Source organism: Rhipicephalus sanguineus, chromosome 4 (genome assembly GCF_013339695.2).
Source record: "Rhipicephalus sanguineus isolate Rsan-2018 chromosome 4, BIME_Rsan_1.4, whole genome shotgun sequence".
NCBI lineage: Eukaryota > Metazoa > Arthropoda > Arachnida > Ixodida > Ixodidae > Rhipicephalus > Rhipicephalus sanguineus.
In genome coordinates this window covers 74,458,209-74,484,161 of record NC_051179.1, presented here as the reverse complement: position 1 = coordinate 74,484,161, position 25,953 = coordinate 74,458,209, and the positions used below count along the sequence as shown (strand labels likewise).

The 25,953-nt window shown below is 46.7% G+C and overlaps 1 long non-coding RNA gene across 1 annotated transcript; it reads right to left on the bottom strand.

Moving 5' to 3' along the window:
* Positions 1-10,906: 10,906 nt before the first annotated feature.
* Positions 10,907-24,004, bottom strand: LOC119388816 (uncharacterized). The gene is made up of 3 exons (XR_005182848.2): positions 23,956-24,004; positions 14,960-15,031; positions 10,907-11,413 (listed from the first exon to the last, which is right to left on the bottom strand). It is a non-coding gene; the product is annotated as an uncharacterized LOC119388816 (long non-coding RNA).
* Positions 24,005-25,953: the final 1,949 nt, after the last annotated feature.

Below are 25,953 nucleotides of genomic sequence, written 5' to 3'. Positions count from 1 at the left end.
AAAACAAAGAAAACCCCGATATGTTCTTAAGCGTGTCGTTGGGGACATTTTAACAAGACAGAAGTTCAGGGGAATATGGATGCTTGAAGTGACAAAAAAGTCACAGTTTCGCCGCAACGGCGAAGCAATGAATGCGATAGCAACAAATTGGAATGTGACGCGAAGAACGGAAAGCAGCTTGAAATTTCCAGCGCGTCGCTCAAGCGCAAAGGACGCACGAAAAGAACACACACAGGGCGAGCGCGAACTATCAAGTGTCACAGTTGTTACTTATTTCTTTTTGTACAGCGTGCTCGTTTCGCAAACGCGGCCGCTGCAGCGAGCGAAGTTACCTTTGTACGCTCTGTAACTTCAGCGCGGACATCGCGGTGAAAGCACAAGACATACAACCCCCCTGCTCTCTTCACGAGGCGCACGCAGGCGACCACGCCCCGTAGGGCGAAGTGCACCGAGGCGAGCGCGTGCAACGCTAAGTGCGGGGCGATGACCTTCAACGCGCGCCCCACGCGCACTTCGCGCCATCTCGCTGGTGAGTAAGAGAGCACGCTGAAGTAAATGGTGTATATAAATAGCTCGCCGTTAGCATGCTGAAAGACGGTACACTTTGTGGCCTAGCCGTCTAACGCCGCGCGCTGCGGAGCGAGAGCTCGGCTGTTCGATTCCGCGCGTCGGAAAGTATTTCTGAATTATTTTTCTTTGTGGCTTTTACACACACACACACACACACACACACACATATATATATATATATATATATATATATATATATATATATATATATATATATATATATATATATACGATGCATGACGGAGGCAACGGCGACGGCAAAAACCAGCCGAGACTCTTCATATAATTGCTACCGCAATAAAAAAAAACAAGTCATTGAGCAGGGAATGTCTGGAGCCAACGCTGCGTCAAGCGGGCTTGCGGAAACGTTGGCTCATGCGAAGTTCCGTGTTGAATTTTTTGCACCATTGAGGATAGAGCAGCGATTATCTCCCGCGTGAATTGTAACTGACGGAACACATTTGGGTTAGAAAGCGAATATCTCGCACTTCGAAGATAGGTGCGTCAGTGAGGCTTCTATCGCATTGTCAGCAAAAGAAATGGCTTTTTTTGAGTGGTTGTGCACGCGTTTGATGGTGTTCCTTGGGACATGCGCATATATGTAGATGAAGTATAAAAAGGCTCCCTCTGCATCGAAATAAATTGTTGAAAGCTTGCGCCCTGTGTGGTACGTCGTGTCCTTTATGCGCAACGTTGTATCCACTAAGGGTTAGAAAGCTTTTCTTGCGTTTTGGATTGGTGTGCTCCATTCACAGCTACGCCACTTGCGTACCGAGTAAAGCGTTGTAGTATTTTTTCTCCCTCGTATTGTAAGCAGAAATGGCCGGAGCGCATTGTGTTTGGACCTATAGACTTGAGACGAGCTCCGTTCCTCGCGGTGCCTTATATAATGTTCGAAGTTTCTTTGTTTCTAGCCGGAAAGCTATTCTAGAGATAGATGAAACCAACAGTATCGGAGAAAGGTATCTTCGCAAGAAGGATGTACGCATGTAGTTGACACAACTTTCTTGTTTATCATCGTATGGAAGACGTCATCATTGTAATGAAGCTCTTCATTACTACGAGCTTGCTGAACGTTGCTTCAGACCTCTGAATACTGTCAGGATCGCGATCTTTTTTTGGCGAGAGATAACCTAAATAGACCAAAATAAGTATAATGTTTAAATAAATGTAACCTTAGAAACGTTCACAGCATAATTTCTCAATGTTGTGGAACAGAAATAGATACAGCTCTTGCTCGTCCTCGAAAACGTTAATATGTCTCATACGTTGAGATTAGGTTTGTGCGCCCTATTTATCGTTGCTACAGTGTTATGCCTATAACCTTTAGGACCATAATAATTCTGTGCGATCTAAGCAGATGGTCTTTACAATCTGAGATGCGCATGATCACGGTAGTCCAGAAAAATGAAAAAAAAAATTGACGAAACTTGCATTAGGCCACGCAAGGCTTAATGCAAGTTTCTCGAATACCAGCAAACGTATTCAGGTTTCGCAACACAAGCAGACTGGATAGCGGGTTCCCAAATAATGCTTCATCGGGCTTCTCAGTAGAACAGGTTTCAAACAACGTTCCTTGCCATTACATGATGGAAAAATGAAAGTATTTACTCCTGACTATTTGTAGCTCTCACACTTTGCGAAATGAGCAATATATAAAGAAAAAGCCGCGTCAGCGTTTCAGAGCATGAACTTAGTAGGCCATACCTTCCAGGGCGTTGTTTGCTTGCTTGCTTGCTTGATCCTCTTCTACTGGCTCTTACCCACAAAGGGGGATTGGCCATGAAACCGGCGGTAAACATTACATGGAAATTTGGAATTTAGACAAAAGTAATTGAATGAATCGGACTACAAGCGAGTATTGAAAATAAAATAAGAATCTTTGGGTTATGTGCCAATAGAATGAGAAAAGAACTTTAATATCGAAAATAATCAATTAGAGAAAAGAATTATAAAATACCAAATTGCAATAGGAATAACTTAATAAGGAACTCTTCTTGTGTCTCGAAGAAATTCGCAGACAGCTATGCAAACGTTACTGTTGCTGTGGCCCAGAGAAGACGCCCCAAGGGAAAGAATATTTGCAGAATCTAGAGGAATGTTCAAATTTCTCAATAAATATTCGAAATGTTTTTTCCTGTGACTGGAGAAACGACGGCAATGTATTAAAAAGTGATCAATGTTTTCAGGCTCTTGACATAAAAAGCAAAGAGGGGACGGAACCAGACCAGCCCTGTGTAAATAAAAATTTAGAGGAGGAATACGGCGTTGTTGTTGGTTGGTTGGCCCTTCGCCTTGGGGGTTCTCTTCTTCTTCTTCTGCTGCTGCTACTCAGTAACAGTGGCATGGCATGGACCTTCTTTTTCGTCACATACGGGCACACAGCCACCAGTCATTGTAAAGTTACGAATATTTGTGCCGTGTAATTGGCGCCCATGTGAGAGACGAATGCCAGGAGCTGTTTTGGTCGAGGTCTGCCGTGTGTCTTAGGTAGAAAATTATTATCATCATGAACGGGCACGTGCTCAATGAGCGCCCAAACACTGGGCACAGATGGCTAACAAGAGAAGTTGAAGCGTACGACCCCTTATTGGTGTTTGCCGGCCGTGTGTTACCTTAACGTTTAGTGGACCAGTGTGTTCAGTAGTGGGATTTGCCCAATTTCTGTGGCCCATAAACGCTATGGGAGTTTTGTTATGGCCGAGGAGGAAAAAAGCTAGAAGGCGAGAGAGTGACTACATATAGAGAGAGAGAAACAAAGAAAGAAAGGCATAAAAAGAAAGAGAGAGAAAGAAAAGAAAAAAGACAGAAAAAGATAGAAAGATAGAGAAACAAATAGACATAGAGAGAAAGAGATAAAAGGACAGACTCATGAAAGAGATAAGAAAGGTGAGCAAGCACAGCCATGTCTAGTATAGTATAGTATAGTATAGTATAGTATAGTATAGTATAGTATAGTATAGTATAGTATAGTATAGTATAGTATAGTATAATATAGTATAGTATAGTATAGTATAGTATAGTATAGTAGTATAGTATAGTAAAGGGCGGGAGAGGCACAAGTGAGAGGGTAAAAGCCTAGCCAAGCCAGGGCCAGCTAGGTGCCCACCAGTGACCAAGCCTTGCGCGGCTGCAAGCTGCGCAAACTTTTTTAGTACGCGAAAAAAAAAAAAAAAAGAAGTGATTGACGAGCGCAAATGCACTGTTCAAGATGTTGTCGCATTAAGGCTTCGTTGTCATAGAGTGTGCCGTTTAAAGAAAACACTTAATACATATAGGTTCATACGAATGAAACACTATAGGAATAGCCACGGCATTGTTATGGTTTTCCAGGAGTGGCTCATACACGCTACAGGGAATAATCAAGAAGCAGGAGGCTTTACAAGCTTTTTACACGATATCACATTGAAAGGTGTAACGAGAACATTAATGGGAGTGAGAAAGGAAACGTAAAAGAAAAGAACAATTCAGTTCATTCTGGAATGAAATAGTTTAAGGTTACGAATAAAATGAAACGAGATCAGTTCATCCCTTTTTAACTGCGCTGCGTTACCTTTTTCATGTTGCTATTGAAGTTATCACTTACCTGCCACGGTGGTCTAGTGGTTAAGGTGCTCGACTGCTGACCCGCAGGTTACGGGATCGAATCCCGGACGCGGCGGCCGCATTTTCGATGGAGGCGAAAATGCTAGAGGCCCGTGTACTTAGATTTAGGTGCACGTTAAGGAACCGCAGGTGGTCGAAATTTCCGGAGACCTCCACTACGGCGTCTCTCGTAATCATATCGTGGTTTTGGGACGTTAAACCCCAACAATTGTTGTTATGAAGTTGTCACCTGAATGCGTGTCTATGTGGCTGATTATTAGCGATGACGCCCCAAGGCTGATAATCGCAGCCGAAGTTTGTGATAGCGCAAAGCGGCAAGTTCATATCACATCGACACCTTACGTGCCGCATCTCTGTACGCGTGTGTTCTCGTGATAGCGTTTTACTCTTCTGTGACGGAGTCGGTAAATTGATTACTTTCGCCGAATAAGTGTGTATAAGCGGTTGCCAAAAGGCTGGACCGAGCAGTCCTTATCCCCTTGTTCATCAGTAAATACTCAATAAAGTAGGTACCACGCTATAAATTATATTCATGTTACGTTTGCCTCCTCCGTTGCGGAAGCCCCAGGACACCTCAAATGTGTGCCAGGCTCTTCGCGCTTGCGGCAACTTCTTTCTTCAACTATAAGTTTGCTTTGCTTAATCATCACTGCCTTTAAAATGAATGCAAGTAAATAAAAAAATTAAGCGAGCTTCGTGGTGCCAAGACTGAAGGAAGTGCGGAGCCGGAAGACCTTCCTAATTACTCTTTATTTGTGATTCTTTCATCCTTTCTTTCTTTCTTTTTCTATCTGTTTTTTCATGTCTCTTTTTTGTCCCTCTTCATTCCTACTTTTCTCTCTGCCTATTTTTTTCACCTTCTCGCTCTCTCTATCTTTCTCTTCCTTCCCCTTCTTTCGCTCTGTCTCTTTCTATTTTTTGGTTCCTCTTTCTTTCTATCTCTTTCTCTCTCTTTGATTTTCTTCCTTTCTGTCTCGCTCTCTGCTTTCTTGTGTCTCTTTTCTACGTCAGTCTCTTTCTCTCTCTTTCTCTCTGTATTTCTTTCTCTGTATTTTATGTTTTTGTCTCTTTCTTTCCTTTTTTCCTCCCCTCTTTTCTCTTTGTTTCTATGTTTTTCTTTCTCTCTATCTGTACTCGTTACCTCGCCCATCAAAGTTATTGAACCCCACGCCGGATAAAGCGGAGCACGCTTTCTAGGGGCGAAGAAGAGGATGAAGAGGATGACGAAGAGAGGGCGCGCTTGGTTAATGGCAATGATAATTTTTGTTTGCGACAAACGGAGTTACTCCGAGTTTTAACAGCTCCGCTCTCAAAGGGGCCCTGCAACACGTTTCTAAGTAATGATTGAATAGCTTCAATAAATGCGTTCATTGTCTCACGAACCGACTACCGCAAGAACTTTTAGACTCCGTCAAACACGAGCGGAGTTACAGGGATTTGCCGCACGCTCAAGCGCTTTCTCTGTACTTTCGTACAAGCGAGCGCGCTGAAAGCTACGCAGAGGGAGGGGGGGATGAAAAGGGGGCAAGAAGCTACGACCGTTCATAGGGCACCGCGAAAGCCGAGGAAACGTGTTGGCAGACCAGCTAGCTTCTTCCACCCACGAAAACGCTGCCGCCAATACATCCATAGATATCCCTGCACTTGACCTAAAACCCTTCCTTGAACGAAAGCTCAGGGAATATTGGCAGTGGTTATGGGATAGGCAAACACATAATAAACTTCATCTCATCAAGCCACATATCGCGTATTGGCCGTCAGCAACAAAGTCACGCCGCACAGAAGTAACACTTACCAGGATAAGAACAGGACACACACACAGTACACACTCACACCTTCTATCCGGTGGTGATCCACCCATGTGTGAGAGATGTGGTGAAACACTAACCGTAATTTACATCTTAATACAGTGTAAGGAACTAGAAACGCTTAGAAAACAACACTTCCTACTACCCTACCTGCAACAATTACCCCTACACCCATCAATGTTCGTCGGTAGGGAACCCGTTTTTAACCCTTTCAGTCACGAATTATGATGCACTGTCTGCAAATGCATCAAATTTGCATGGCATGATTTAAAGACACTCAGTATTACATTCCAAGAAATAAAATAAAGGAATGTGCTGTACTGTGTGAGTTTCAGCGATTAATTTATTTGCGTGTAATTAAATATCTAATTATTCTGCAATCAGTCAGCTTCAATGCTTGCAGAAAATGAATAAAATGTTAGGCCCAAAATGCATGCAGAGTTTGTTTTTTGGTTGTATGCTTTTCGAGCGAAGAAAAAAAATACTCTTGACGTCGGTCCTGGAACCTCGCACGTCGAACGATCGTCGAACATGGTAGTGTCTCTAGCAGAGTGATAATCTGCAGCTATAAGCAGCATAATGAAGTTAAATAACCGCTAGTTGTCCACTCAGGAAGCCTGCACGAATGTGCACACTAAGTTTCAGGCCATTTGAAGGAACACGTGGTGCGTGATGCGACTCCGAAGTTGATGTGTACAAATGTACACACCGTGACTGAAAGGGTTAAACACGAGTCACTGTTTGCGTTTTTTAAAGACGTCGATAGCTTTCACGTCATATACCCAGGGAATCCGTAGCACGACCTCTGAAAAGAGGTTGTTGCTGCTGTAGCTACATTGCAGAAAGCACCTGCCTCCCTGCCTTTGACCTGCAAGGCCTCGAGCAGGCATTCCTGCTATCTTCCCATCTCTCACTTGTAGATATCATGCTCACTTGTAATTCCTTCCACACCCATAGATCACATCACGTATCACTGCCATAATTTTATACTCTGTACACACCTTTTACGCTTCTTTATGACGCGTGATTTTAGGCCTCTATACAGCCATAAACACGCTGTCGTCGTAATCATTGGTCGTCGCTAACACCGCATAAACGACATGGCGCCCTTTGGCAGAGACATGGCCCTTGCGCTACAAAAGCCCACTAATCATCATCATCAGCACATCATGACTTTGAGGCCTTTGTTTTATTTCTTTTTTCTTCGAACGTGCGGCTCACTTTCAGTGTGAATGAGAGCGCGATCGCGGGCACGAGGCGACATCCCGTGGCGGCATCTCGCTGTGGCAGCGGTAACTACGCACTTCATGAAGCTCAAATGAGCCAACGGCCGTAGACTTTGGGTTTATGGCGCAGTAATTTGGGTATATGGGATCATTCGTAGAAAGAAGAGGCAGTGATTTTTGGCTCACTTTGAGAATTAATCGTAAATTCCAGGCCGCGTGCTGCGTCCTAATGTTTGGATCACGTGCCTTCAGGAGCCCGGACTACCGATCGGCAGCGTTTTCTGACCAGTCTTAAAAACATGTTGCAGCATCGATTTAATATTTCGATTTTCAACGTTTTCATTACTTGTTGCCTTCAAATGACTAACGGAAATCGACACATTCGGTTCTCTTTTTATTGCGATAGCAATTACGTGGATAGTCTCGACGGGTTTTTGCCGTCGCCGTCATGTCCCTCCCGTATGAAGTCCAAATCAATAAAATCCCCCCGCGCATCGTATGTTCTACCGCGGCTAAAAGCGCGCGAGGGGGGTGGGCGGCGAACGCGGCCGAAGCAGAGATCAAACGAGCTGTCCCGTTTCCGTCGCTCGAAGGGTGCATGCGATAACATCACCCCGCTCGGGAGGCCTGCCGTCGAAGCAGACTGCAAACGCCTCACCCATCTTTAACGAGCAATGAAAAAGACGCGAAGACGCGAGGGAGTGGGGGGGGGGGGGACTTTGCACTTTGAATCTAAGGGCGCGGTCGCGATCGCTGGCGCGCGCGCTATCTCGAAAGCCATCACAGCGGGCGGCTGGTATACCTTTCTACGTGCTGCGCTCTCAACGCGAAGTGACTATGCGGAGAGCATCTCTCCCTGGAGCGGCCGCATTCTCTTACACCAGCGTTTTATAGTTACGCGAGATCGGATACAAAACAGTTAGCTGCCAGCCTCACTTCATGTAACACTACAATTTGTTGCTATCGCATTCATTGCTTCGCCCTTGCGGAGAAACTGACTTGTTTTCTCTTTCATTACGAAGCGAGAATCTCGACAGCGGGAACCCTGAGGCCTTGACGTGGCGTGCAGTTGTTTGTGGCGACTCGCCATCACGAAAAGTATATCTGTTACGTGAAGCCTGCTGTATACAATATATTAACGCGATAGCGTTAGAGAGCTCGTTTTGCAGAAATGCCGCCGTCTGTGTCGGCGTCGCTACGTCGCTTGTGCGCGAAAAATCGTCCGTGACCGAAAAATCGAGAAAGATGCAAAAAAAAAAAAACACGGTTGATCCCTCCGTCATAGGAATCGGAATAACACGAAAGTAAAGCGTGCCCTTAGAGAAGTGACTGAATGCTTACTGTACATTGATATAAGAGGAGAGGAGGAGAAAGAGAGAAAGGAAAGGCAGGGATGTTAACCCGTCTAGAAGGACCGGTATGCTACCCTACACTGGGGGAAGGGATGGGGGAGATATAAAGAGAGAGAGAGAGAGAGAGAGAGAGAAGGAGAGCACGCACGCACAATGAGTCACACACATCTCACAGTCATGCTAACGTCGTTAGTCTATAACCGATGGTGCAAGTCTGATGCCTTCAAGAAGTTGAGCACTGCCTTCGTCGCCTTCACCCGTGATGACCTCTCAGGACGATATTCCAGAATGGTTTCTGCCGTCATCGGTCTGGGATCTATGCGAGCAAGAGCGACTGCGAGGTTTTTTCTCTGCGCATTGTAGCGAGGACAGTCGCAGAAGTTGATATAAACTCTCTTGATATAGGAGAGTTTGCACAATGTGTATTAATGTCTGGCAGCTAATGGCGCCGTTTAACGTGTATGCACCCACTTTGATTATTGGTGGTACATCTCCATCCTGACGACTAACGTCCATGTTAAATGATTACACAAAACCTTGTGGTAGCTGTAGTAGTTAACGGCGAAAGCGTAATCAGTGAACGAGGTGTGATAGCCAGAAGAGCGTCGCATATTGGACGCAGAGCTTGTTCGCCATCCCGCGGCATGTTAAAATGTGATTGAACACCCACGGCCGCACTAGAGGGATACGCAAAGCGCGTCGTGTCGCCCCGGTAGCCCGGCTAGCCCGGCTGCGATTCTTCTCGGGGCGAGCGCGACAACGGGGAACGCGGTGTTACAGCCAGGTGAGGCAGGCGCGCGTCGCAGAGCTATTTTTGGTGATGCTGAGCGAGGCCGACGCTTTTACGACGCTTGGGCAAAGGTCGCCACCTCGCGGTGTGTTAAGGTATTGACAAAATTCAACTTCTATTGAAAACGCGCCGAATGGGACGGACGCGTAACGCGTTGCAGGTGCTAGTCGCGGAGGCCACAGCAATGACGAATTACTTTACCTTACCACTCCCAGAGGTCAACACCACCCAGCCAACCGGGAGAGAGGTAGATATAAAAGGCGCGTTCGTAAAGCCTCCAGAGTCTGTGACCGTGGCGCAGTGGATAGCGTGCCCGGCATCTGTTGTTGCGGGCCGAGCGGTCGTGGGTTCGGTGCCCGTTGACGGTACCTTTTTTCTTTGCCATCTGATTGCGTATATTTTTTCGACGTCATTTCCGTGACGGAAATACGTCACTGAAGTCTTGGTGGACCCCGGCATAAAACACTTTCGTGTTAAAAAATAAGCAATAAAAATCTTCGGTCCCATTGAGGATCGAACTCAGGCAGTTTGCGTGGCAAGCAGGTGTCCTACCAAAAGGCCACAATGTTACTTGCAACTGCTTCGGGAAAAAACAGTACATAAATGCCATGTAGTGGAAGGAGTCTCCATTTTGTTCGGCAGGTGTCACGACAAAAACGAGCCCATTCGGCGATTTGTAGGCGCATTGGCGAGGCCATCACACTACGTTTATTGCGCAACGCTCTGCTTCGAAAAAAGCCGGGATAGTGCAGCCATCGCCGCTAAAAACGCACACGAACTTTCAAAGAGCTCCCAAAATGGACAACTATGTCCATATAGCGGAAAACATATCAAGCCAACGCCTCCTTTTATGGCCTCTGAGATGGCAGGCGCGCGGCGTCCCCGCCATCTCGGAGGCCATGCTCCTTTCCAGAGGAAGCGTTGATCAAGCAAACAGCAAACATTAGATAATGTGCTGCCATCTGTGAGGCATTGTGAGAAATGTCTCGACTCTAGCATGGCCTCCGAGATTAGCCCCGCCGGCTAATCTCGGAGGCCATGACTCTAGCACAGGGAAGTGCTTTAGATCGAAAACCTGTACCAGTGTTATACATGGAACGCGATCACAATGAGTGGTGGCGTTGTCAGACATCCCTGGAGTTTCATTTTAGGCCGAGAAAGAGAGAGCGGAAACGAGAAGCCACCATCTCCAGACGAGTTCAGAAAGTTGACGCGATCGCCTGGTAGCGTATGCTCCTGCGCACTAGCTCACGAAACGCAATCGCCGAGAGCAGGTTCCGGCTTGTGTAGGACATAAGGGGCTGCGTCACATGCCAATGCTGTCAAAAAGTATTAGTATGACGGACTATGAAACGGGAAACCCTACTTGCAAATGTGACTACACTATAACCATAGCTCTTAATCTTGCGAACACGTGTAAATGTGCAGTGTTCACCTATTGTTTTGTAAGGGATGGTTGTTATTTGAACTTAAGAATAGCAAATCTCTGTGAGGAAAGCAGGAAACAATACAAGCAGGATACAGGATACAAGCAGGAAAGCGGGAAACAATTTATCAGGATACAATAGTTAGATAAAATATTTGAATAAGCTGTTTCCAAGAGCAAATCATCTCCACGTGTGGCGTAGCAATCTCTCGTTGTGGAAGTTTTCGTAACCATGCTGGTGCGGACAACTCGATGGCGATTACATGTCGTTTCACTACGAGGAATGATTTTTCATACAGGAGGCGCAGCAACGGAGTTGGTTCTTTGTGGGTGGAGGCGTAACATAGATGACGACGCATGGTATTTTCTACTGAATGAATGCCAGAATCTCATCGAGATGGTGCCCACGAGAGCAAGAAGGAGTGCGATGGCGCATGTTGGGATGAGCCAGGTAGACCCTACTGCCAATTTCGCCAAGATGCTTCGGTCCCAGCGTTGAAGCGCTCTGAATGTCCCTCTTTTTAATATGCCTTCCTGGATGCCAGCTGCCAGAGATGCATTCCTAATCCCGAATGGCTTGATTCTTTCGCATCGGAGGAGACGTCGCCTTAACTCGACGACGTGTACGTGTGGGCCTGCAAAGAAAGTTTAAATCGGTGTAGTCGTGGCCACATGACTGCATCGGTTAATGAACATGTTTAAAATGAAATGGTGATAAAGGGGCCAGAATGAAGTACAACACAGACACTCGGCCCGCCATAGTGGTCTAGTGGTTATGGAACTCGACTGCTGACCCGAAGGTCGCGGGATCGAATCTCGGCGACGGCGGCTGCATTTTCGATCGAGGCGAAAATGCTTGAGGCCCGTGTACTTAGATTTAGGTGCACGCTAAGGAACCCCAGGTGGTCGACATTTCCGGAGCCCTCCACTACGGTGTCCCTCATAACCATATCGTTGTTTTGGGACGTTAAACCCCAGATATTAATAATATCTGGGGTTTAACAGACACTCATATCGGCTATAGGAAAGAACCGATTATGTCGTTGCCTTTTCCGTCAGAAAAATAAAGAGACAATATTTGGTGCCGCATTCATCCTTGGCAGACGATTTTAGTGGAAAGAACACAGCGCAAAAGGCGGAGCACCAGAAAAAAGGAGGACACTGTGCTGACTTACAACAAATACTCATTCGTGAAAACCGCGCATTATGTACTTGCGCAGTCTAAAACGAAAAGAAAAAATGAACACAAGAATGACAACCAATGATTATACAATCAAACTGTCAGCATCATCGCTGCATATCATGCGCATTGCGCGTAAAATCATATGAGAGGTAATCGCTTTTCTTGTCTGATAAAGCAACTGAATGCCTGCTCACGAACACGTTGCCCAGCCACGCCATTTGCAAAGCCATGGCGTGGCCCATAACCTGAGGAGAATAGCCAGCAGATGCCAGGTCAATGTGGTTTTCAATGCCCCTGAAAAGCTGTCTGGTGTCTCCGTTCCTGAGTTTCGGCATTGTGCGGTTGTCATGCGTCATCATGACCAGCTGACACGAGAAATCCTGGACGCCTTGGAAATGGCTATAGACTGGGGAGCGTGTTCGTGGGCAGGCCTTCAATTGCTTTGACAGACAAGGACGTTGATTGCCTTTCAAATGGTCGTCCGCGCAAGGTGCATGGTATGCAGCGATGATGCTGACAGTTTGTTCATCTAACCAAGCCCGTATCCAGGGGGGGGGGGGGGGCTAGGGGCTTGGGCCCCCCGAAATTTTGGTGAAGTAGGCTTTTTTACCAAAAATTTATAATGAAAATAGGCGTTTTTCTCAAATAGTCAAGGTTTTCAGCAAGTCGCCCCCCCCCCGAAAAAAATTCCTGGCTACGGGCCTGCATCTAACCATTGTTTGTCATTTCTACGTTCCTCCTTTCTTTTCATTTTGAACTGCGCAAGTATACATTGTGCGGCTTTGGCGAATAAACCTTTGTTGTAAGCCAGCGCTGTTGTTAGTGCCCTTTGTTTATCTGGTCCTCCATCTTTTACACTGTTTTCTTTGCATCATGTTCCACCAACAAGCCCAAGCATCTACTTTGGGAGCTGATTCGCGGCGGTGACACGTACAGTAACCTATATTATAGCGGGTGTGTAAAAGTAATATTTGTAGGTTGGAATGATTACGACGAAATAGCGCACCCACTGAGCCAAGCTGGCTTCAACGAGGTTCATTAAAGAGCGCCACCGACCGTAGCGTACACTTTCTCTTGGTAATTTTTATTCGCTTCTTTTTGACTGAGGTCTCTCAGCAATCCTTATGATTCCTTTGCACATACTTTCATATTGCTCAGCTGTCTTTCTTGGACGTAAAACCCCATCAATTATTATCAGAGTTGTTTGTCCTTTATTCCTCTTTGTGCGCATTAGCGACAGTACTAATACATAAACAGCTATGCAAAGTTTCCAGGTATTATCGCACATAGTACAGCACGAAACATTCGTGCACTAATTGCCTATACGCGTATTGGCAAAGACGGACACCATTTACTCGATTATAGCTAACAGTCGCCCTCAGAACGCTGTCGTGGCGAGCAGCGCAAACAGAGGCGCGCAAATTGCACCGCGTCAGCACTCGCTCCTTCAAGGGACACTAAAGTCAGACAACGAAGTGGTTTAGATTGATTAATTGTAGCCTGAAAACTCTAACGTCAATAATTTCACGATCATGCGTTCATTAATAGGGGGCATAATCAAGGTGAAAGATTCGTTTTTAAATTTCGCGCCGAAATCTCCGCGCGCGACGTCACTGATTTCAACGTGTATTTTTCCTGTTTCGGCGACATTGGCCGAACGAAATTTCCTGAAACTTGAAATATTAAGCCTATGGCTCCCTCAGAGGTCAATGCGCTTCATTTTTACTGATTAGGAACTACGTAGGACCTAGAAGACGCCATCAAATATCTGACGTCATGGCGTTTAATGCGGGAATTTCAAGGTGGCGTCGCCACCCGCATTTTCTTTCGGCGCGTTTGCTCGCTTACAAAGTGTCCACTCGCGGCAAGCGTGGTGATTTTGGAATCGTGAAAGAGTAATTTACTAATGCGAGAAAAATCGTTTTTCTCTTCAGTGTCCCTTTAAAATAACGCGGGCCGCAGCATCAGCATGCATATACCCTGGGGTGTCGGCGGAACTTCGTGTTTGTAGACAGCGAATAGAACATTTACAACATGGCGTGGTCACAGGAAAATGCATAATGTCGCAAATAATTCATGCGCCTGGAATTATTTGCGTAATGTAACGGACGAAACGTAATTACTCCTCGAAACTGTAAACGAATAATTGCTCTAACGAGACGTCGTCTTTCATCCTTGCCGTAAATTCAGCGGATCCAATTCCCAGTAAATAACACCGCAATGTGGTTTCTGGGTATCTGATTAACCTTTCTGCAGGCTAAGGAAACAAATAAGTATCATTTATGGATGCAAATTGTGCCTGCATCCTCCTCCCAATCCCTATTCACTTAATGTGAATGCGGAATTCCAGAGAAGCAGATGTTCTGGCCTTGCTCAGTATTACACAATGTTGCCATAGATTCAATTCCGGGGCATGCGGGCTTAAATAAGTTTCTATAAATTACCTGTGCGCTAGTTCAGTTCATGAGTGTTTTGATGGGAGTGCAAGTGTTTGCTTAACTGCTTTTCTTCATCTTCATAAAAAAATTCCAACCATAGTGATTATTTTAGTGATACATTGCCCAAGTACCACTCCGGTAACCATTAGACGTTTTTACTGTCATGTTCAATGAGTCGCAATTAAAACTTCGCTGTGCGATACAGATATGCATGCTGATGATCACACAGACGAAATACTAACATTGAACAGGCATGTACCGCCATGCAGTGGCGCGTTCATAGGCACGTGAGAAAAACGTGGGATGTTTTTTTACGAGTTCGGTAAAAATAGAAAAAGATGACTACGAACGGTTTTTGCCTGGCCACCTTCACTAATTATGTTGCTGTCATCGCCACTTGCTGGCGTGTACTATTAAGGTTTAGCGCAGAAAATTTTTTGTCGACGCGGAAATGGACAGCCTCAATATGGCTTTAGGAATAACTAAGTGACGTCACACAAGAGCATATGTTTTATCTAACGATTAGACTAATGTAAAAAGAACGTGGACATTGTGCTTACTTTTTCCCTGCAGAAAATCCAGGAGGACCATGACAAAGCACCACATAATTTCGGTCATGTTTCTAGGATCACCTGCCGAAATAAATTCGATTCGATTAAAGTCGCTAGTTGATAATATTTTGGCAATATTCTGGTTGGTGAATTTTCAGTAAACTTCTACATCTGCATGCGTAGTTGAAAGTTGAAACCGCTGCATTCAGAGTTGTACCACATCCGCTAGAAAGACTCCGTTTTTTTTTCTTTTCGTAGCCCTGAGAAATCAAGTAAACGCAAGATATCAGGTTCCTCAGGCTGGTCTTGTGAGCCAAGTGCTTTGCGAAGTACGGGAATTTCTTTCTATAAAATAGTATTACGTTAGAAGGCAATTTTAGAAGTTGAGTAAACGAAGGACTTTAAGATAAAGTGCTCCTATATTTGCTGACGTTCTCGTTGAAACGTTTTTTTTTTTCAATCTCTGGAATTGGCTTCCGATGTATTTATGAAAGACCCAGCTAACCTACTCAGTGTGAACTTTTCGAAAGAGTCAAAAGATGCAAAGAGGCAAAGGCGAAACGATATATCTGGGCGGCTGTGGTACGATGTGTTTTTCGAGACTATTACGGGAGTGTGGTGCATTCAGGATCGACTGGCATTCTAAACAACTCTGGAATATTTCCATAGACACTTACAGCACAGCGTTTACAGGAGTCTACCCAACCATTCACCACTTTTGACTACCCATCCCTAGGCATAGTCACAATCATGAGTCACTCCACCACCGATCAGGCTTGATTATGCCATGACCTGAACTGTCAAATTCTAGTTTTTTTGTCGTCGTCTACTGGCCACCTTGCTTATCACTAAACCAGCCGATGTCAAAAACAGAAAGAATGAAGGAATGGGCTCTACATGCTTCGCTTGATCTGGACAATTTTCATAAGCAAGCGAGCCCCTGAATACATGAATAATAAAAAAATATGAAAGCAATTTACCGAGCATATCCAACATTGCTTTCGCAGTCTCATTGTGTTCATCCGTACGTTCTGTATACTTCATTTATTGTTCTCTCACTTTTCGTGACCCTTTTACGTTTTCTTAGTACGTTCCAGCCGACCGGATGTATCTTTTAGTTATTCATCTTGTTTTTGCCTTTATCCATATCTCTATACAACCGTCTATTTTGTTTTGGAGTAGCAGGCTAGAGGCGAGATTGTCAGGCTGACCTCTCAGTTTTATTATCATTCTATCTTTCTTCTTTGGCTATTTCTCTTTTTATACTACGAGAAAAAAATTATATCATATGGATTTACTTGCCAAAGCAAAGCTCTGATGTCAAAGCACATGCACAAAGGGATAGTACAGATAGAATCTCACTTGTCTGAAGCAGTCGAGCGGCCGGCTGCGGACTGCAAAAGCGCCGCTTACCGGCAGTCGCTGGGTTCGAGATATGTTGGATGCAAGCGCCAAAAGCCTGCATGCGTCATGACTGCTAGCGGCCATTTCTGTTATCGGCCTGTAGATTTTCGCGCGAACGAGGGTGGGCGGGATCTGCGCTTATTCGCTGCCTGCTTTGTCGCGTGCAGCCGCCACCGTAGCTGATAAAAGAGCGAAAAATGAAACACGATTCCCCTAATAGATTCGTATCTTTTCGAAGCCGAAAGACTGGCAGTGTTTAAGCTATTAATTTTTGAAAAATCACAGCAACTTGAGAAGACGCTTAACGCAACGTATAGAATACGTTGCTCATCCCTCACCTCATTCGCACTTAGAAAAGGGTCTGCTGCTGATGCGGCAATCAGTAGGTCTTCCTCAGGCGACGTGGACCTTTCAGGGCGACCACGGATTCCGTATTCGATGCGACCTGTGTCACGGCACGCCTTTAAGACTCTGCTCACAGTTCCCATTGGGCGTCCTGTCACATCATAAATGGCTCTACGGGTCATTTTACGCCCCATTATTGCGATCGCTAGCCGCTCTTCCTTCGTTAGCCCCGTGGAGCCATCGCAAAAAATTCGTTTTACTGCGCGTCAGTCGTCGTTTGCGTCTATCAGTTCATGTGGTAATTGGCGTTAACGTCACCATTCACCGAGACACCGATGAATCATTGCCATCTTTTATCTTGAATCATGTGTAGTTCTCAGAGCGAGTGCATGCATTCCGGTGCACATCGTCGCTTATCACGGGCAGCGGTCGTTCCACAAGCGACAGCAAGCAAAAAACTAAAAAGGAGAAGAAAAAGAAAGTAACATAACTGACTATCTCTTATGATCAAATTTACAGGCTGACATCGCAGATAGGCCGAAGTGCACACAGTGCACATGCCACGTGCAGGCTTTTGGCGCTTGCATCTAACATATTTCGAACCCAGCGACTGCCGGTACGCGGCGCTGTTGCAGCCCGCAGCCGGCCGCTCGACTGCTTTTAGACAAGTGATTCTATCTGTACTGGTTTGATGACTGAAAGAAACGAATGGTCAATGGTCTTCTATTGTTAAAGATACGAACGTTATCGAGTAGACGCCTTCGGAATTGGGGCTGCATACCTTGCTGATCGTCGTGGCTGCTGCGCCGGGTATCTCGGTGCTTGTTTCTTGGTCTTCCCAGTGCATCTGGCTAATACCCACTAGTGAAGATTGGCCGCGTGTCACAGAAATCGGGGTGAAATTCTACCTGCCTGAGCTACTGCCATGCGGATGCCCTGGCTGGCAACTCTACTTTTTACAAAATACTAGGGGTGAGCGAACATTAAGACATTTCCAACGACGAATCGAATAGCGTTATACACGATTTGTTACTTGAATCGAGCAATGCTTTCCTAAATACAAAAAGCTTGCCAATAATTTTTAAATAATAAGCACCGACAGGAAAACCCCAAAGAAACAAAACGTAGGAACAGTGAGGGATAGATTGTTCTTGTTTTAATCATTGAAATAAAAAGATGCCACTTTCCTATTAAGAATGCTATGTCACGCTGATAACGCGCGCAACGTTGCTGACCGCGAAGTCGGGTTCGGCGAAAAATGAAAACCTGGGCAATGGCCCTTGAAGCGTGGAGGTGGAAGGCGGGAGAGGAGGGTGCTCGGCGTGGCGGCTCGGTTAAAAGAAAGACGGTACTTTCCCAAAAATATCCAGGGACTTTAGTTGTGGCTAGAGTCACTGTATATGCTACCTTTAGGTAGCAGAGTTGCGCATCTGTCTTCCAAACACCACTAGCAGCCATGCATTGCGGAGAAGCTAACGCACGGGACAATTTTGTATTTCTCGACGCCGACGCTGCAGCGAACTGAATTAACAATAGCCATCGAGAGCCAATGTTTATCGCCGGTCTTCGACACGCCAGATATATTAATCGGCGACACGGTAGGCATGTCGCCTGCAAAAACAGAGTGCGACTTCACCGCATAGCTGTGGTCGCTAGCCGGACCTACGCGCAACTCTACTACTCAAACGTAGCATATACAGTAACACTAGTGGTGGCGTCCGTTGAGCCACCTGGCGAGTGAGGTTACGTGGGGTCACGAGGAACCTAACTCCGCCTTTTTATTGCGATGGCAATTATATGGAGAGTCTTGGCTGATGTTTGCCGTCGCCGTCGCCGCCGTCATGCACCGTATATGTATATGTCTATATGTATGTATCAAAGCCACAAAGAAAAATAATTCAGAAAAACTTTCCGACGCGCTGAATCGAACGGGCGACCTCCCGCTTTCCAGCGCGCGGCGTTAGACGGTTAAGCCACCAACAGCACAGTCTTTCAGCCTGCTAACGGCGAGCTATTTATATACACCACTTACATCAGCATGCTTTCTTAGTTACCACATAGATGGCGCGATGTGCACGCGTGGCGCGCTTTAAAGGTCGTCGCCCCGTTCCTGCGAACGCCGTTGCTGTTCGACCTACAGGGCGTGGTCGCCTTCATGCGCTTATCTCGAGGAAAGAAGGGGGCGGCTGGCGGGGGGAGGGGGGGAGCGGGGGGTTGTATGTCTTGTGCTTTCCCCGCGATGTCCGCGCTTAAGTCACAGAACGTACGAAGGTAGCTTCGCTCGCAGCAGCGGCCGCGTTTGCGAAAGGAGCGCGCTGTTCAAACAGAAGTAAGTAACAACTGGGACAGTTAGTTCGCGTTCGTCCTGTGTGTACCAGTTCGTTCGTTTCGTGCGTCCTGCTTTATGTTTGAGCAGTGCGCTTCCAGTGTCGAGCTGTGATGCATGATAGTTCGCGCTCATCCTGTGTGCGTTCTTTTCGTGCGTCCTTTGGGCTCGAGCGACGCGCTGGCAATTTCGAGCTGCTTTTCGTTCTTCGCGTTACATTCCAATTTATTGCTATCGCATTCATTGCTTCGCCGTTACGGCGAAACTGTGACTTTTTTGGGGGGCTTGGCACTAGTTGTAGACAGTTGTCTCTCGTGGGAGGTTCATGGGGACGATTCTGAGGATCGTTCCCGCGGACTCCCTTGGTGAGTCGAACGTCGGCAACGTCGCATTCGCGGTACATTGCGTGTGTTATATGCGTTTGTGTGTTATATTATCATTATATCACTTTATTTGTCTTATTGCCGTAGTTATATGAAAGATTCGGCTGGCGGGCTCGCCGTTGTGCAAAAGCTGCCAATAAGTGTCCATGTGTTCGTTGCCTCAACATCAACTTACCAAAATCTTATAATATATACAGTGAAAGAGTAATTCAATTTAGTGGCATAAAAATCCGAACTATATATTACCCCTAGAGGTTAAGACCGCGCGTAGCTTCAAGCAAGGTAGTAAATAGCTTTTCTTGAGAACCGACACCTGTAACTTACTTACATTATCAATTACGCGTGATTAGTGAAGACATTTTTTAAGGCGAAAGCCTTATATGCCTCACTTAACACGAAATTTAACCGTCGGGGTCCGCGTCTCGCGTCCTGCGGCGTCGGGGATGAGTGGTGCAAAAAATCATCACCTGATGACGTCACAGATCACAAGTATTTGTAATGTCATCATGACGTCACAAGTTCTGGCGTGACGTCATGTGACGTAACGCCACATAATGCCGTTGTAGCGCCCTCCTTTAGGTGGCGAACAAAACCGGCGAGCGCGCGACCTCAAGAGAAAGATCACAGTTTCGCCGCAACGGCGAAGCAATGAATGCGATAGCAATAAATTGGAATGTAACGCGAAGAACGGAAAGCAGCTCGAAATTGCCAGCGCGTCGCTCGAGCCGAAAGGGCGCGCGAAAAGAACGCACACAGGACGAGCGCGAACTATCATGCGTCACAGCTCGACACTTGAAGCGCACTGCTCAAACATAAAGCAGGACGCACGAAACAAACGAACAGGTACACACAGGATGAGCGCGAACTGTCACAGTTGTTACTTATTTGTTATTTCTGTTTGAACAGCGCGCTCCTTTCGCAAACGCGGCCGCTGCGAAGTGACCTTCGTACGCTCTGTGGCTTCAGCGCGGACATCGCGGGGAAAGCACAAGACATACAACCGCCCGCTCCACCCCCCCCCCCCCCCCGGCCGCCCCCTTCTTTCCTCGAGATAAGCACATGAAGGCGGCCACGCCCTGTAGGGCGAAGACCAGCGGCGTTCGCAGGAGCGGGGCGATGATCTTTAAAGCGCAACGCGCGCACATGGCGCCGTCTATGTGGAGAATAAGAAAGCATGCTGAAGGAAATGGTGTATATAAATAGCTTGCTGTTAGCAGGCTGAAAGACGGTACTGTTCGTAGCGTAACCGTCTGACGCCGCTCGCTGGAAAGCGAGAGGTAGCCCGTACGATTCCGCGCGTCGGAAAGTTTTTCTGAATTATTTTTCTTTGTGGCTTTTATATATATATATATATATATATATATATATATATATATATACGGTGAATGACGGCGGCCGGCGACGGAAAAAATCAGCCGAGACTGTCCATATAATTGCTATCGCAATAATAAAATAAAACGGCGATTCGCGGTGGTACGTGCTCGTGTTCCCTGCTGGCGTTGATTCTGGTTCATCCGTCTCGTTCCTTCGCTCCTGTGGCTTATAAGCCTACACCGTCATCACATGACATCGTAACTTGGTCAAAGGTGGGCCGATCACGGAGGCAGTGCCAAACCAGGTGATGTGCCTCCGAACCTGGAGGCAGTTCGAAACAACGCTAGGTGCACAAAGCTTTCGGTGGGTGGCAGGGCAGCATAAATACATCTAGGGAGCCTACACGACCGGCCGTTCATGTGGGCTCCTCAATTACATCGACTGAGAAGAAAAAATTGGCCGCGTATCTGCGTGCTTCGCTGCAAATGTCGTCTAAAGACGATAGAAGAGGCGCTGCGTGAGATATGGACGCCATCTGGCAATACGTCGGGAAACACGAGTGCTGTGTCGCGGGCTGGTAGTCCCGGCGCAGCGGCAGGCGAAGACCGGCGGTGACCAACGCGACCGGTGGGGACGCCGGCCAGCCCGAACACGCTGTTTGGCGCGATGCGCCGAAGGAGAAGAAACGTCCGCACTCAACGAGTACTCTCCTCAGACTCTCTTACTTACACGTCGCCTGGGTAAAACAGGAATGCCAGAGCGGCGCCCCCTGTCATTCGTACAATGCAATACTGAACCGAAACCGAAACACAACATGAGCTTGTGCAGAGGGCACGGAGGAAGACAAGTTTCAGTGCAGTCGCATTTTCAGCGCACCTTAAGAAACTAGGGTTGTAACATTGTAGGGCGAGTAGGGCCAGAAGGACCGTCACGACGAAAACCTGCCTCCTCAGTCGTATTCGCCTCTAACGTTGGTGGGGCTTCGCGTTCCCTCCTCCGCTCCTGGCCTTTCCACAAAGCTACTGCCTAAGTACGAAGGCTCCTACCGCGTCCTACGTCAAGCATCCCCAGTTAACTATATGATTGAGCCTGTTCAATCATCTACGTACCGCCGTCGTCGCGGCCGCGAGACTGTTCACGTCGATCGACTGAAGCCGCATTATGACCCACCAGTTGTACCTGTTCCTTAGGTCGCCAGGAGGCCAGGATGGCTCCTTTTCCGCGGGGGAGTGATTTGTAACATGGTAGGGCGCAGACAAGAACGCCTGCGAAAGAAGACGACGAAGACGGTTGTTGTTGGCGCTCGCGCTTGCTCGGCTTGGACCGCTGATCGCTTCAGCTGTGGCAATCTTTTAATAAACGCGTTACTGTCTCAACGTTAAACGCATACCATCAAGGTCTTTAAAATTGCGTATCTATGTATTTTCTGTTAAAGGAACACACCGCCTAATACTTAGCTAGTGATGTTGCGCCTCAGATATGCGTAATGTTTGCTTTTTGATCAACAATGTACACAAGTATGAACCTATTCAGCCGTTCACGATGGCTGGCCCTTGGGCAAGTGGTTCAACTTTGGCCGAGTGGCTGAATCGAGGGACGTGCCGACAAACAGAAAGACAGACAGAAGGACAGACAGAAGGACAGACGGAAAGACAGACCAAAATTTCTGCGTTTAAGTTCCCCAAGAAAGACTATCGTCTTTAAAAGAAGATGGCTTTCGCCTTCGAGTCGTCTTAGGGGAATGCACAAGGGATCCTGTGATTTTGTTTACTATAAACCACGACATGTAATAACATACCGTTCTGTTAAATTCTGCATCTGACATGTGTGTTTTATTTTTAACAGTGGACTGGAAACTAGCATTCCCTGGCTATCGGTCCAGATATCTGTATATCAATGATTATGTAAAGAAAAAAATAAAGCACTTCAACAACAACAAAAACAACACTACGGTGTGAACTGCGTCGATTTGTTCCACGAGCGGCTTTCTAGACCCCACAGCATAATGATATTCATGAACAGTTCGTCTCTCTTCTCGAGTGCGCTGGGGGAATTCTTGCTCACATTGCGCGTATTTCTCGCACCCGAGTTTTTTCTTTTCATCGTCTGCTTCTACGGCCTCCTTTGAAGAACGATGTCGCTCATTAGCATTTTGATTAGGACGAGGTCTCTTGAGCCGTAATTTTTTCACACGATCTGACATCCCGTCGCGTAAGGGTGACCAGAGTGAACGCTCATCATCGATCGCCTCCTGCGAGTCAAGGATGGGCGCATGGTAGGGATGTTCTTGCCCCACCATTTTTTCGTTGGAGGAGCCGGCTGTGGTTATTAAGTGGTTGAAAGCAGGGCTGGGCAAAGATACTTTGAACTTGTATCGCGATACGATACAAGATACTCGGGCAAGAAGTATTTGAGATACAGATACAAGATACTTGCGGAATTATTGTATCCGATACGATACCTACCAATTGTATCTTATGATACTTCAATACATGTGCAAATTTGCTTTTATAGATGTATATAATGAAGCAGCAAATGCCTATGTACAAAAGTGTTTATTGAAAGTTTCTTAACTGCGACCAACTGTGCTTAATTTTTAATTTTAACAAAATACCTACCTGTTTGTATCACAAGATTTCTGTCTTTCTTGTTCAAGGTATATTAGTTTCATTCCGAAACGACTTATTCGGATTCGTTTGGCTGCTTCACATGACTGCTCTTTAACCGCTGCGCTGTTAGTGGTTTGTGCTTGGCACTTTTGTAATTGATGGGCGTCGCTGCTCCACTTGGCGACCAGCTAGCAGATTGTCATCTACTTGCAGGCACGTCATTAAGAAGCCTCCGCACGATGGCGCAAAGACCACTGTGCAGACTTACCTTGTCCTCAAGCGTATTACCGTTTTCGTAATGCCGCATCAAAGGACAGGTGTAGAGAAGCAACAACGTTGGGAGCGATATCGTTTGTGACGCATCGTGTGTAGACGATGAACTACATAGTCAGCTCACAATTGAATGAGGACATAAAACTACAATGATTTTTCATATTATACTTATCAGCTGGCGTAAAACGTTCATTAGGAACACGTTCACTAACGTGCGTTTTCTTTTCTTTTACCAATTCTACTCCGAGAGAACTTTTGTTACCCAGAATCGTCTCAGACGTATTGTAGTGGCACAAAGCGTCGCAGGATATTACTGCTATTCACACTATTGCTACTTCTAGCTATGCTTACCTGCTGATTTGTAGCAATAAGAAAACTCTACGGTGACCTAAAAAAGGGAAACGAATATATCTAAGTGAAATATCAAGGCAGTTCTGTATTAAACAATCAAAGTGAATGAGTATACGGGGTGTTTCACGTAAGTAGAACCAAATATTAAAAAAATTTAGACAGCTTCGCATTAGTGATGCCAAACGGCTTTTATGTTTCTCTTTAGTTTTCTCTTTCTTTTTCTCTTTTTTCTCTTTTTATTTCTATTTATTTCTTCCTCTCTCTTTATCTATTTATTTCTCTTTCTTGCTCTTTCTATATTTCTTCCTATTTTTCCTTTCTTTCTCTCTTTCTATATTTATCGCTTGCTACCTCTTTTCTTCTATTTTTATACGTGATTTTGCCTGCATTACGCCAAGCGACGACAGCATACGACAGCCCAGGCCCCATAAGTGCTCCGCACTTATCATCATCAAGACGCTCGAAGAACAAGAGAAAGAAGAGTTCCCTTTGGCGCGAGCGCGCGCTAAAAAATGCTATGCTATTCTTGGTTTTGCCTGCGTTACGCGAAGCGACGACAGCATACGATGACAGCATACCACATCATACGACAGGCCGGGCCCCTAAAGTGCTTCGCACTTAAAAAAAGTGGTTAATCGCTACTGAATGAAACCAACGGTATATAGTTTACTGTCATGTGGTGCTCCTAATCATATTTTAGATACGAAGCATTTTATGGCGGAGTTCAATTTGGTGAGGGTGGTGGTATGCGGCGTGACCACCCTTACTGCGCATGCGCAAACCCTCTCCACACACCTCCTCTCCACTCCCCCTCTCCACCCCCCCTCCTCGTTTAGATAAAAGGCTTGCGTTAGGTCGTACAGATGCTCGGTCACTCCGCCGGCTCATGAGTTCCAACGTCAACGTCGGCGCCATTTGCAGTAATACCTTAACGCCTCCCGAGATCGCGAAGCAGCGGGTAGAGCAGCCGAAGGCTCGACGCGCCGAAGCGCAACGTAAACGTCGGCAAGCGGACCCCGAGCTCCGGGCTAGGGAAGCACAGCGCAAACGGCAACGTCGGCGGGAAACTGCTACGGATCAAACGCGGGCTCGACACGCCGAAACGCTGCTTTGCATAGCCTCATCGTTCCCTTTAGCGGGATAATAATATAATAATATCTGGGGTTTAACGTCCCAGAACCACCATATGATTATGAGAGACGCCGCAGTGGAGGGCTCCGGAAATTTCGACCACCTGGGGTTCTTTAACGTGCACCTAAATCTAAGTACACGGGCGTCAAACATTTTCGCCTCCATCGAAAATGCAGCCGCCGCGGCCGGGATTCGATCCCGCGACCTTCGGGTCAGCAGTCGAGCGCCATAACCACTAGACCCTTTAGCGGAGATGGTGTAATTTTTTAAAAGCGAACTATCTTATGGCGGAGTTCAATCCGGTGGTGGTGGTGGTGTGCGGCGTGACCACCCTTACTGCGCATGCGCATGCCCTCTCCACTCACCCTCGCCACTTCCCCTTTCCTCCTCTCCACTTTCCCACTCCCATCACCCTCTCCACTTCCCCTCTCATCTCCCCCTTTTGACTCTTCCTCTGAAACGCGGGCTAGACATGGCGAAATTCTCTCCTGCGCAACGCCGCGATGAGCACCAGCGCATGCGCGTCCCCTCCCCCTATCTCTCCTCTCCTACGCTGCCCCCCTCTCGCACGCCTGCCGACCGCGTTCCCCGCTCGCCCTGTGAGAATTAACGGCCAGGCTAGAGGGAAGACAAGACGCGTGTAGCGTTCCTCTTCGCGTTCCACGACGCGAGGTCGGTAGCATGCCCAAAGAACGCCAACGGAACGTGATCGTGCAAGTGCTCCGGCTTCGCATCGCCTCATGGTTCCCTTTAGCGGGAAATGGTGTAATTTTAGGGGCGAAGCTCCTTAAGGCGGCACCCGTTCGTCCCTCGTAGTCGTCGTGGTCGTAGTAGTGAGTAACAAGTCTTACGCTCTGACCTCCAAGG